The sequence below is a fragment of the Chrysemys picta genome, chromosome 4, assembly GCF_011386835.1.
Source record: "Chrysemys picta bellii isolate R12L10 chromosome 4, ASM1138683v2, whole genome shotgun sequence".
NCBI classification, from domain to species: Eukaryota; Metazoa; Chordata; order Testudines; family Emydidae; genus Chrysemys; species Chrysemys picta.
In genome coordinates this window covers 85,257,573-85,268,551 of record NC_088794.1, presented here as the reverse complement: position 1 = coordinate 85,268,551, position 10,979 = coordinate 85,257,573, and positions in this window count along the sequence as shown.

Genomic DNA, 10,979 nt, shown 5'->3' with positions numbered 1-10,979 from the left:
CTGATCACCCCCTCCTGGGACCCCTGTCCCAACTGCCCCCCAGGACCTCACCCCCTATCTAAGCCTCCCTTCTCTTTGTACCCAACTACCCCCTCCTGAGACCCCCCCCAACTTCCCCCCTAGGACCTCACCCCCTACCTCTCCCCTGACAAACCCCTGGGACTCCCATGCCTATCCAATTGCTGACTGTCCCCCCAAACCCCTGACCCATCTAACTCCCCCTTCTCCCTGCCCCTGACTGCCCCCCTGAACCTCTACCCCATCCAACCCCCCCCCCCACTCCCTGTCCCTTGACTGCCCCCCCCGGAACCTCCTACCCCTTCTCCAACCCCCCAGCTCCCTTACCGTGCCACTCTGACCAGCGTGTCTGGCTTTGTGCAGCGCCAGACACGCTGCCACATACATGCTGCCGTGCTCCCCTGCGGAGCCACAGCCCCCCCACCCCGCCCCAGCACCTGCCTTCCAGATTTGAATACCTCAAAACTCAGGAGTGCTCAAGCTCAGTTTGGGCGGCTGTTACTTCATTTCTCCCAAATCAAATATACTGATCCACTGTAACTTGCTGTAGAAAAAGTAGGATAAAATTGAGCAAGAAATGCTTCCCAGTGGTTATTAGGACTGGAATTGCTATTTTCAACAGCCATTACCTTTTTTTGGTTTGTTTTGTTTAAAAGGAAGACAGTGATATTGCCTTGGGAAATTCCCCATAGAAAGAGTGGAACAAAAGAATAAGAAAGGCACCTCAACTTTTCCTCATTTATGTAGGACAGTCTTATAATATGCATCCAGATATCCTCCAATCACACAAGCTGAAAATTGTTCCACTTTACTGCAGTTCTGTAACCATATGGGAACCAATCCTGTCTGTGTTCTGTGCACATCTAAAATTCCTGCTGAATGACCTGCCCTGGGAGCTAATTACCAGTGACCCAGGGCTGCGGCAGAAGGAGGGTGCAGGTGTGTGTGTGGGGGAGCGCCCAGGGCTGGGGCGGCAGGAGGGGTGTGTGTGGGGCAATGGTGGGTGGGTGGGTAGGGGGGAGCCCAGAGCTGGGGCAGCAGGGTGTGTGTGTGTGGGGGAGGGCCCAGGCTGATGTGGGTGGGGGTCTGAGAGCCCAGGGCTGGGGCGGCAGGGGGGTGCGGCGAGGAGCCCAGGGCTGAGACAGGGGGCAGCTAAATTTTTTTTTGCTTGGGGTGGCAAAAAACCTAGAGCCGGCCCTGTCTGCAATGTTCTCTTTCTCACTCCCTTCATCTGAAGAACCCAAAGCATATTACAAACATTAATTAAGCCCCCTAACACACCTGTTGCTATCATGTCTATTTTAGAGTTATGGAAATGAGGCATAGAGCAGATACGGTACTTGCCCAAGGTTATACAGCAAGTAAGTAACAGAGAGGGGTAGTAGAATACCCTTGTCCTAACACACAGTCCCTTGCTCTCCACTAGATGATGTTCTCTTCTATACGTTAATGGAATTAGGGCTCAATTGTGGTAGTACCATAGAGTCTGCGATAGGTGGTGGTGTAGATGCTCAGTATCCTTACATCTACCTACTCCTGCATGTCTGACCCCAAGGCGCAGGTAGCATGTGGGAGTGGGGAGAGGGAAAGTGTCCTTACTCTCTGATTAGGTGTGTAGTCCAAATCCCAACCTAACCATTGTGGTTATTTAGGAAAATCATGGTTGTCTCCTTATTCTGGCTTTTCACTCACCTCTCTGGCCACAGCTGCCAGCCTCTATTCTATTTTATTCTATTCTATATAGGATCTCATGCTGCCTTCACCACTGTAGTATCTAAGTGTAGCATATTAAGATATGTGCCTGTCATCTGGTATGAGTGGTTTGTTCTTTTTCTCATCCTCTGCCCAAGCAGAGAATTGTGTGTGCAGTGAAGTGTTTTGGTAAGGTTGTTTTTAATGTACATGCTGCTCTGTGCTCATGTTAGAGAAAGCAGGTTGAAGAAGTGTGCCTTGCATTTAGAGCGGAAGACGGTAAGCTCTTTAGTGATGCTCTTTAGTTCCCGTGGAGTTCCAACGGCTGGGACCAGCCTTCTAGAAAGTTCTGTCTCCTTCATGGATGAGCTTTACCCATATTGTAAAGAGTTCCATTATGCCTGAGGAGTGGAGTTATCGACCATGTCTTCATCCCAGAGCTTTAATTGATCTTTTAGCTATTCTGGGCTCAGGCCTTGGAGCACCTTAAACCTGACTCAGTAGTTTATGAGGAGCCCAGTGTAAAGAGCATCAGACAAGGCTGATGTGTCATCATAGCTCATGTTGCTGAGGAGACATGCTGCAGTGTTCTGTATTAGTAGGAGTTTCATAGATTCTAGGACTGGAAGGGACCTCGAGAGGTCATCGAGTCCAGTCCCCTGCCCGCATGGCAGGACCAAATATTGTCTAGACCATCCCTGTTAGACATTTATCTAACCTACTCTTAAATATCTCCAGAGATGGAGATTCCACAACCTCCCTAGGCAATTTATTCCAGTGTTTAACCACCCTGACAGTTAGGAACTTTTTCCTAATGTCCAACCTAGACCTCCCTTGCTGCAGTTTAAACCCATTGCTTCTTGTTCTATCCTTAGAGGCTAAGGTGAACAAGTTTCCTCCCTCCTCCTTATGACACCCTTTTAAATACCTGAAAACTGCTATCATGTCCCCTCTCAGTCTTCTCTTTTCCAAACTAAACAAACCCAATTCTTTCAGCCTTCCTTCATAGGTCATGTTCTCAAGACCTTTAATCATTCTTGTTGCTCTTCTCTGGACCCTTTCCAATTTCTCCACATCTTTTTTAAAATGCGGTGCCCAGAACTGGACACAATCCCAGTCCCCCATCACCACCAAATCTTGGGCTTTGGATGATTTTATTAGTTGCTTAAAAAAAGCCTCATCTACCTCTTCCACCTGGTTAGGTGGCCTGTAGTAGACCGCTAGCATGACATCTCCCTTGTTTTTTACCCCTTTTAGCCTAACCCAGAGACTCTCAACACTTCCGTCACCTATGTCCATCTCTACCTCAGTCCAAGTGTGTACATTTTTAATATATAAGGCAACACCTCCTCCCTTTTTCCCCTGTCTATCCTTCCTGAGCAAGCTGTACCCATCCACACCAATATTCCAATCATGTGTATTATCCCACCAAGTTTCAGTGATGCCAACAATGTCATAGTTGTATTTATTTATTAGCACTTCCAGTTCTTCCTGCTTGTTCCCCATACTTCTCGCATTTGTATATAGGCATCTAAGATACTGGTTTGATCTTTCCTCCCAATTTTGTCCTGACCCTCCTTTCTCTCTGCCAATATAGCCCACACTCTCTCTCGTTTCCGACCCATCTCCCCGGTCTCCATTTTCCCCACTTACCTGTGGGCTTTGCTCACCTGTCCCCGTCGAACCTAGTTTAAAGCCCTCCTCACTAGGTTAGCCAGTCTGTGTCCAAATAGGGTCTTTCCCCTCCTCGAAAGGTGAACGCCATCTCTGCCTAGCAGTCCTTCCTCGAATAGCATCCCGTGGTCTAGGAAGCCAAAGCCCTCCTGGCGACACCATCTTCGCAGCCAGGCATTCACCTCCATGATGCATCTGTCTCTGCCCGGGCCCCTACCTTTGACAGGAAGAATTGAAGAGAATACCACCTGCGCTCCAAACTCCTTCACCCGTACTCCCAGAGCCCTGTAGTCACTCTTGATCCGCTCAGTGTCACACTGAGCAGTATCATTTGTGCCCACATGGATGAGGAGCATGGGGTAGTAGTCAGAGGGCTGGATAATCCTTGACAATGCCTCCGTAACGTCTCAGATACGGGCTCCCGGCAGGCAGCATACCTCCCGAGATGAAATGTCAGGGCGACAGATGGGCGCCTCCGTCCCCCTCAGCAGAGAGTCTCCGACCACCACTACCCTACGTTTCCTATTCGCAGTGGTGGCAGCAGACCTCCCAGCCTTAGGGGTACGAGGCTCTACTCCTTTACTGTAGGGGGTGATTCCTTCTTTCCTGTATCAAGAAGAGTATAACGGTTACCTATTACCACGGCAGGAGGGTTCGGAGCAGGGGTGGAGCACTGCCTGCTGCCACAAGTAACCAGCTGCCAGTGTCCACCCTGAGCCATCTCCTCCTCCACCAGTGGTGTATCAGCAGTCCTGTGTACTGGGACAGCTACCTCAGCTGTCTCCACATGGACACTGTCGAGGAATTGCTCGTGGATTCGGATGCTCCTCAACCTAGCCACCTCCTCCTGTAGCTCTCCCACCTGCTGCCTGAGAGATTCCACCAGCAGACACCTCTCACATTGGATGGTCCCCCCAGCCTGGATATCAGTAAGTGGAAATTGCAAGTTACAGTCTCTGCAACACCACACCAGGATCTGGGTAGAAGCATCCATGCTCAGGTGCTCTGTCTGGCTACAGGCACAGGTGGAGGAGACAGAAGCAGTGCTGGCACAGGTGTTGCGGGTCTTCCTAACCATTGTAAGCCTCCCTCTGTCAAACTCCCCTCTGCAGCCCCCTGTCCACTGAAAGGGTTGTTTAAGCAAGAAGTTTTGAATGTAGTTGGTTTATAGGTATTAAGGGGAATAAAGAGAAAACAGATAGAACCGGCAAGGGACCCTCGCCCCCTTCCTGCTCCCTTCCAAACTCCCTTGCGAAACTCCCTGTTAGCAGCCCCTGTTCGCAAAAAAAAAGTTTTCTAATGACTTACATGTTCATGCTCAGGTATACTGCATTGCTGTAATCTAGATGGGAGGGGACAAAGGCATACATAATTATGGCCAGGTCATTGTCCACCAGGATGAGACAGAGTCTCCTAGCCAACCAGAGACAGAGGATCTGTTTTACCAGATCCTGTTTCTCAGAATCATTAACATTGTTCCAGGCCACACTGGAGAAATTCAAGGGACTCACTGAAGAATGAACACATATACATACATCTGCCCACAGTCGCAGTTTTGCTTGGATATTCCTGGGTTTTTAAGGGAAGCTGGTGTCCTGGACTCCTAGGACTCTCAGTACATACAGGGAGCTTCTCTTCCCCTCCAGGAAAACAACCAGCAGCTCCTTTGCTAGAACTGAGCTGCTAGTTGTTTTCTTGTGGGTGAAGAGGCTGCTGCTACAAAACAGCTCCTCCTCCAGCTTCCAACTGGGCCTTCCAGGCTGGGACCAATAGTTCCGCCATCGTATCTCTGCCAGAGCTTCCCAATCTAGCAATTCTCCTCCTGACACTCACCAAACCTCCCTCTCTGCCACCTCCAGATCCCCCCAAACCCACTGAACACACTTACACTTATATCTTCCCCATACTTTCTCCTGCCTGGTGACACCCACTCATCCTCCTGCAACGCTTCCCTAGACCAACCAAAGCCCCGTCATGTCCTATCAAAATCCTTCTCCTCAGCAGTCTCCAAAGCCCTGGCCTCTTCACAGAATTGTCCCAGGAGAAAATGTTTAAAGGATATAATGTTGGCAGCTTAGTCCTTGTTTACACTAGGGGACTGTTACAAAAAGCCTCTACCATTGCTAATACTGGTACAGCTGCAGCATACGCTGCTCTCCAGCTCTGGCAGCTGTTTTCAGCACCGTGTCAGTTAAACCTGTTCAGAGCAAGTCTAATTGACAAGGTGCAGAAAAGAGCTGCCAGACACAATGAGCCATCTTCATGAGAGCTCCCAATGCTGCTAACACTGGTGCAGCTGGTAACAATTTCTGTAAAAATTCCTTAGTGGAGAGACAGCCTATGTATGCCATGGAGGCAGACTGAACTCGGAACATTGCCAGACAAGTGCTAACACTCGTACCAAACTTGCTGCAAAGGCACAAAGTGCAGTTTTCAAAAGCTTCAAATCAAAATCAATTTTCACCAGGACATTGAAAGTCACTTCGGTTCAATGCAGACTAGTTCCCCTCCAAACTTTATCTTTCTTTCCCCAGTCCCTGAACTGTTCAAGATTCAGACAGTCCTAGCATTTTTGGGTGCACCTGCAAAATATTATTTACAGCTACCCCAACCACAAGTGTAATCAATTGAATCTGATTACACCTGTAAGCACTGGACATCCTGAAGATTTTGGAGAGGGTAATGAATCTTTGGGGCACATCCCACATTGGACGCACAATCATTTTATATGCAGTGTATGCAGGGGCGATCTTTAGTTTCCCTACAAACTATGAAAGTGAAAGTGGAACCCAATTCAACAAGCCTTTCAACATTAAAAATTTCCAGAGGAAATTAGATTAATCCAGAATCCCACAACTTTAACAAGAGGAAGAATAGCTGAGGGTGCCAGCCTGGGGCTTGAGAGAGACAGGTTCAATTCCCTGCTTAGCCACAGACTTCCTTTGTGACCTTGGGCCCTTTGGGACACTTAGACCCAGATTCATACAGTTATTTAGTCTCCCAACTTCTACTGATTTCAGTGGAAGTTAGGAGCCTAAATACCTTTGATCTGGGCCTTAGTCTCTCTATCCTACAGTTCTCAATCTGTAAAATGGGAATAATAGCATTGCCCTACCTCACTGGGCTGTTATGAGGACAGATACATTTAAGATTGTGGGGCACTCAGATACAATGATAATGGCACCTAAATAAATAGGATAGATATGACGCCTTTCATCCCAAAGCTCCTTACAAATATGTATTATTACAGAGATCACTACCGTAAGACTGAAACTCAGCAGCTGTGTTACACAGCCATGGTATAATTGTGCACAGCAACACTATACAACAATTTAAAGTAGGAACGGCAGTAAAAATCATCATATGGAAACTATAGAGAAATTGTAGGTAAAAAGGATGTAACTTCTCAAGTTGGAATTTTGGAATTTGTCAAGGACATGAGGAGCCTTCCTGTATGAAAAGTGACATGAGATTGTAATGGCCACCAAGCAGCAGATACTAGTTTTATATCTCTGCTAAAAGATGGTTTTTATGAGGGAAGAGGCCAGTGCACCTGTGACTGGTCAGCTGATCCCCATTTGGGCTATAAGAGAGGTACCTAGGCCCTGTATGAGCCAGGCCTGAGAATCAGTCAGGAAAGGGGCAGAGAGAGCAGACAAGGGGCTCTCACTGCCTGCTTCCTTGGAATAGGAGACAGGCCAGGTAGTGGGAGCAGGAGCAGCCAGAAGTTCCCTGAGAGTGGTGCCAGAGTCACCCGGGAGGCAAAGCAGAGGGAATCTTCTGGGGAAATGAGTCTCCAGGGAGAGAGCCATGGGAGGCAGTGCTCAGTTAACAGAGCATGGGAGAACCTTGAAATAGGCCCTGAAGCAGGAGGAATTGAGGGAGGCAAAGGGGGAAATCTGCTGGGAGCTTTAGCCCAGAGCAGGCTGAGGAATTGTGTTTGTTTGTTTTTTGCATATGTTTGAGAAATAAAACTGTCCGGAAAAGAGACTCTGAGTGCAGGATTGGAACCTTTGTGGGCTGGGGACAAGCCAGCACCCTACAAATGGCCCTTCAAATGACACAGTCCCTCCTAACACCATTCTGGGGTATTGCTTCAGGACTGATTAAGAGGGAAAACATCACCTACTAAGTCACCAAAATATTTCCTGATGAACCCTGGATTTTCCTGAAGATATCTTATCCAAGTATTGATCCAGCCTGACCAGACTTAGGAAGAGATATCTGACCAAAAAAAAAAAAAAAAAAAAAAAAAATCACAGCATGAGGTGACATGTGCAGATGAAAGAAGCATTTTTCTGGTAGTACAGCAGTGTGTGTCCTTAATGAGGGATTAAGGGATAAGAACTGTTTCAAATCCTAGGTAAAAGTTCCAGAGAAAACAGCATGAATTGAGGCCTAAGTCATATTTCTCATGATCAGTTTTTCCTGTTTTGGCATCCTAATGACCGCCCATAATTCCTTAGTTAATATACACTCAATCAACTATAGAATCATTTAATGATCTCTCATTGTGTGCTCCATCAAGAAAGACAGTTTCTGAGCTCCAGTGTGAGAGTTAAGCTCATTAGCAAAGGAGGCAGGCAATAAAATGCTCAGAGATTGCTGTGTGATCTCTGGATAAGGTCTCTAGCTCTCTTCCTGATAATGTTATTGGGCTGAGAATGGAAAAACCCTCCCAGATGCAGAAAGCTCAGTGTCAAAGAATTTGTGTCATTCCAACATGATATGTGATATTATGAGGATGTGCTGTCACATAGTGATAGGAATTTTTCTTATGACATGATAACAGTGTGTCATAACATATGACCTTGAATCATTAAGTGATGATACAACAATAAGGCATCATATTGTGGTCATCGTTGGGTAGTGATACAAACACATTGCTTGACACAACAATGTTTAAAAAGTGATGAGTACAGTGGTTCTGCTGTCTTTGTGATGGGGATGACATCTATATCAAGAAGGTGTTCAGCAGCTCAGTAGGGGGATCCTGATAAACAAGAGGAATCTAAATCAAGTGTTATTTAAAATATTGGATTGAAAAAGACAGTTCTGAAATCCCACTAGAAAAAAAAACACGTCTTATTTAGTGAAAAGTGAAGAAATCACTGTGTGAGCTTCAGGCAAGCAACTCAGAGCAAACAAAAATAAAAAATGAGGGGCAGATTCTCAGCTGATACGGAACTACACCAATGTCAACTGTAGAGGCCAGATCCTCAGCTAGTAAACCAAGCTACTTTCCAGCCCCTTGTTTTGTTTTCTGTTTCTTTCAGGAACCTCCAGATTAAAACATAAAATGCAACAATGTGTGTCAGCCAAAATGATTGTGAAATCCCCACTTCATTACTTGTTTGTAAGGGGAGAGTTTCTTTCAGAGCTATCTCCAGACAAGATATTCATCTCTGACAGATTAAACTGCTTCTAATTCTGAAGCCACTTGGATCCCACCAGCACATTTTATGATGGAGTTGTGTGGGAATATTAGCACCATAAATCCAAACACAAACAGAATAGAAAGAGCTTTTCAAAGAGAAATGGGGAAGAAAGGGGAGATAGGAAGGAGAATGTATCTTTCCACTATATATAAGTTACATATACTTATTTATCTTGCCATCTCCAAAGAATCACCGTGTCTTCCTATTGATGGTAAATATCCAAAAGCATACAACACCTCAGTTAAGCAGAGAAGTATTATTATCTCTCTTTTACAGATGGGGAACTGAGGCACAAGGTGATTAATGCCAGATGTTGCAAAATGTTGCATAGACTCAAGAGGCCAATTGTACAGCTCAGATAGGTCTTGGCATATGTTTACTATCTCGGATTTCCAGACAGTTCTTTAGACATGAACAAATCCCCAAGTGCCTTCAGGGGTAAGCAGTGCAAGGGGTCGTTCTAAGTGGGGGAATCACTCAATCAGGATTTTCAAAAGTGCTCAGTGATTTCCACATATTCACTTAAGTGCTACTGGTCTAGTCATGCTAGGGACATGGACAAATCAGAAGGTACTATAAGCCTCTCACTCCCAAGCAGTAGGAATTCCAGAAAAAGCACACTCAGTGACCTCACCCTTAAATGAATACAACTCCTCATACACATAAGGCAGCACAAGTTTGAGAGAACGAGAGCAATTCAAATAATAGTGAGGGGTGACAGAAGGAGGAGACTGCTGGAGTTTTCCACAGTGGATGGGAGCTGTAGCACTAGCTCACTACAGAAGCTATCATGCATCTGTGTGGTAAGCTAAGGGGACACACAAAACCACATCCTCTCTGTCCCAGTTACAGTGACCATTGTCTGCACATTCTAGCCACTGGGTACTTCCATGGGATTACAGTGGAGAGCACCAATCTCAACCAGTGCTGTGTCAGACTTCCTATGCGACTTCCAGAATGCCATGTTGAGGTGGGTTACCTTGCCCATAGAAAAGAACAGAGAACTCCAGATTAATTCCTTCAGTTTGGGGAAATAATGGATAGGGTTCTGTGACGGGGCGCACTTGCCCCGCACTGGATGGGAACGGGGGCTGTGGAAACATTGTGGGCTGAGGAAACCCATACCCCCTACACTCTACTGAGCATGTTCCAAGTGCACCAGTATAAAAGGGAGTCTTCCGGAATCAAGCTTGATCTTCCAGAGGCTCCTGAAGCCAAGCCAGGAGATCAGTCACTAAAAGTCCAGTGGCACAGTGGGACTAAGGCAGGCTGGGAACTGTGGCCAATGGGAGCTGTGGGGGCGGTGCCTGCAGGCAAGAGCTGTTCGTGGAGCGACCTGGTTCCCCCCCCCCCCCCCCCCCCCCCGCCTAGGGGCCGCAGAGACGGGCTGGCCGCTTCTGGAAGCGGTGTGGGGCCAGGACAGGCAGGGAGCCTGCGCCACCAAACAGGACTCAGAGTTTCCCAGCCAGAGCCTGCATCCTGACCCCCTCCTGCACCCCAATCCCCTGCCCCAGCCCTGAGTCCCCCCCACACCCAAACTCCCTTCCAGAGCCTGCACCCCTCACCCCCTCCTGCACCCCAACCCTCTGCCCCAGCCCAGAACCCCCTGCCACACCCACACTCCCTCCCAGAGCCTGCATCCCCATCTGTACCCTAAACCCCTGCCCCAGACTCAACCCAGAGCCCCCTCCCACACTCCAAACCCCTCAGCACTAGCCCAGAGCCTGCATCCCCCTCCCAACCCCCTGCCCCATCCCCATGAAAGTGAGGGTGGAGGAGAGCGAGCGATGGAGGGAGGGGGGATGGAGTGAACGGGAGCAGGCCTTCAGAGAAGGAGCAGGGCCAGGGGCAGGGCAAGGGTTTGTGTGATTAGACAGCTGGCAACCCTACTGAGGACTCCCAAGATAGGTAATACCACCTGCAGAAAAAGGAAGTATTTCTTCATTGAGTATGCTGTGGTCCCTGGGAGGATACAGTTCTCAGAAGTGCGGGCAGATTTCTAGGAAAGACATGAAGAGGCAGGAGCCTGCTGGAGGAGAGGAGGACTGAGGCAACAACTACTATTGTTAGTTAAAAACAAAACTAAGCAAAACTCCAACTCACATACTGGAGAACTAGAAAGTAGCCAAAATGGATCCTTTCTTTTTTAGAAAAGTG